The 3,373-nt window shown below is 36.9% G+C and overlaps 1 pseudogene; it reads right to left on the reverse strand.

Moving 5' to 3' along the window:
• LOC102848965 overlaps positions 1-3,119 on the reverse strand; it is a 7,982-nt pseudogene extending 4,863 nt beyond the window's left edge.
• Between the last annotated feature and the right edge of the window lie 254 nt (positions 3,120-3,373).

The following is a 3,373-nucleotide window of genomic DNA, read 5'->3' on the forward strand; positions in this document are numbered from 1 at the left end:
TGTGGAAAGCTGGGCCACTTCAGTAGACAGTGTCACAGACGAGAGCCACAGATAGGCAAGGGAATAGAGAGGAAGCTCCCACTCACTTGCTTTAAATGTGGCTCTGAAGGACACTTGGCCAAGGTGGCGCACATCAGGTCCTCATGTCAGACAGGACTGACAGGCCCCAGCTCCCAGCTGGAAACAAAGGAGGACGCTTCAACGATTTAGATCGTTCCTCTTCAAATTTAATGAAAGCGTGACAGAGGGATTCTACTGTCTTCCAATGCCCAGATAACTTCACTTTTGATTGGCCCAAATCTCGAGAATATTATTTCCAGATCCTCATTTGTTGTCATTGGATTTAGCTTGCAAACAAACAACACATTTTCTGGAGGTTTAATGTCTGCATCAAGCTGATCTCCTACCATTTCCAATAGAATAGCTTGTGTTTTAACCTCCTTTTCTGCTTTTATTTCTTCTACTTTGTCACTGACATTCTCTTGAAATCCTCAATTTCTTCATCTGTTCCTATTGGATCACTATCGAGTTCTTCCCTTTTAAGTTCTGGGGATCGATCAGTAATTAAGAAATCAGGAGGATCACCAAATGGATCATCTAAAATCACTATATCCTGATATCTTGATAAGGTACAAAATCCTTGTCAACAAAGGTCTCATTAATTTTTTAATTACATCCATTACTTCACCACACATTGTATGAATACCATTAATGTAATCAAGATTTTCTCCTGTAATAATAAGAAACTGAAAGCCATGCTGATCACTGCCTTTGTTCACCATGTATACTGTGACTTTCTTGTTTTTAATTCTTGGCTCTTCTTCTGCATCAAAAAACCTAGCTTGATCACTATACAGCTCACCAAAACCAGATTCTTCTCCACGGCCACTCTCCATAGGAGTAACAGTTTGTATAATAAAATCTTTCTGTACATTGTGAATAAGTCAACAATGATAATATTTTCTTGAACACAGCCTCAGGATATTCAAGCAGGCACACTGTCACGCCTCAGTATACAGGTCAATGAGAACCCCCACAGTGCTGGGTCCTCTGCAACAAAGTAAGGTCCTTACAGCCTCAGCCTATCCTTCCTGTTGCCACTCTGGGAACAGTCTTTTTTTTTTCCCTCTCTTGATGTATATTCTCAATAGTGGAATAACTGGGTCATATGAAGTGTCGATGTTCAGTGTTTTGCGGAAATGCCAAACTGTCTTCCAGAGTGGTTATACTATTTTACAATCTCATCATCAGTGTATGAGAGTTCCCACCTCTCCACATCCTTTTCACCACTGACTGCTTGCTGCCCTTTTAATCTTTGCTACTGCTACTGGAGTGAGATGATATCTCATTATGATTTTTATTTGCATCTCTCCTATTACCAGTGTTTTTTAGCATTTCTTCATGTGTTTGTTGGCCATCCGAATGTCTTCCTCTGTGAAAAGGCTTTTGCCCATTTTGCAATTGCGTTCTCAGTCTTTTTGTTATGAGACCTTTTTCTAAGTTGGTATTGCCAATTTTTTTCCCCTCAGTTGATAGGTTTTCTTTGCATCCTATTGTAAAAAAGGGTTTGTTGTTTTTTGTTGTTGTTTTTTGGGTTTTTTTTTTTTTATGTGAACAGGGATTTAATCTTTAGAAGGTCCATTTAACAATTTTATCCTCTCCAGACTGAACATTTATAGCTGTATTTGTCAGTGTTTTTATATCAGAGACCAGGTGTTCTAAGCTTGGTCCCAGTTTGTTTCTTATAAATTTTATGGTTTGGGGCTTTACTCCCAGGTCTCTGGTCAACCACAAATACTTTTTTAAAGGACATTTTGTTATTTTTAATTCATCTCTATTTTTCCTTAACAAATATATTTTTAAAATACAGATACAGAGTCTGATCTACGAGTAGTTAATATTTTCACTAAGAAATTAGTCACATTCTTTCACAATTTCTGCCAAATTCTTTGTTGACCATTGGCACACTTTAAAGAAGAAATAGAGAAATTTATTATTTCAGTAGAGCCTAATGGCTCTAAAATGAAGATATTTAGAAATATCCTTGTTTAAATTAAAGTGCTTTCTTTGTATCACCTTCCTTCCCACCTTTCTTTCACTTTTAAAAAATTTTATTTTTTGTAAATTTCATTTACAAAGTCTGCATATATTGTTTCTCACAAAAGATCGTTCTCATTTCCTTCACTTCATGCATCCATCGAATTGTGCAACTTTATGATTAACACTCTACCCCCCCCCATCCTCACCCCTCTATCTACACTGTTTGCCCTCCCCCCGCCTTGGATCCTCATACTCATTCTACAATATTGGTTTTATACAGTATTTGTCCTTGTGGGATTCAGTCAGTTCATTCAGGATAATGTTCTCCAGTCCATCCCAAGTTATTTTGCAGTTTTCAAAATCGTTGCTCCTGGGTGCTGCATAGCATTCCATTATATGAATATATCACAACTCAATCTATTTGTTTGTGGTTGGACATCTGGGCTTTTCCATATTCTTGTGACAGTGAATACAGATGTTATGAACATTGATGTACAAGTTTCCATCAAAGTCTCAAAGCCTCAGTTCTCATTTTCTTGAGGTATATTCCAAGCAATGGAATAGCTAGTTTATATGGAATTTCTATGTTCAGCTTATTGAAGAAGTGCCAAACTGCCTTCCAGAGTGGTTGTACCATTGTACAATCCCATCAACAATGTAACAGAGTACCTATCTCACCACATCCTCTCAAACATTTGTTAGCTTTGGCAAATATCTTTTCTTAAAAATCACAAAAGGAAGCATTGCACATGGATCTCACCGAACAGACTGCATAGAAATTACATTGATGATATTTTTTTTAAGGAATCATTGAAGAAGCTCAATGTTAGCAGTCAAAACCAGTCTGAGTGCTTATGTGGTAGGGTAACTATGACTTGTACTCTACTGGACAGCACCTAACAGCAACAACAATAACTCTCTCTCATTTTCTTCCAAATATATACACATTTACACAAATATAAAATAACTCAGTTCATCAATTACTCATCTACAAGTTCAAATGGAAACTGAAGAAAATAAAAACAAGTCTGCACGAGCCAAAATATGACTTTATGTCTATACCTGAATTTCAAAATCATCCTGCGAATAGACTTGAGGCATTGAACATTAATGGTCGAAGACAGCTGAGTTGTAAGATGACATTAAGGATATTATCTATTAAGAGAACAAAAGGTCATTGGAAAATAGAGAAGAAAGAAAAAAATTTAAGAAACCCAACAACCCTGAAATGGATGTCAGAAGAGACCCTAAAAATAGCACAAGAGCCTCAAGAAGCCAAAACAAAGGAAGAGATGATGAAGTAAAAGAACTGAACAGAAGAATTCAAAGGGTA

Source organism: Elephantulus edwardii, unplaced genomic scaffold (assembly GCF_000299155.1).
Source record: "Elephantulus edwardii isolate Elephantulus edwardi_28Jun2011 unplaced genomic scaffold, EleEdw1.0 scaffold00111, whole genome shotgun sequence".
In the NCBI taxonomy this organism is placed as follows: Eukaryota; Metazoa; Chordata; class Mammalia; order Macroscelidea; family Macroscelididae; genus Elephantulus; species Elephantulus edwardii.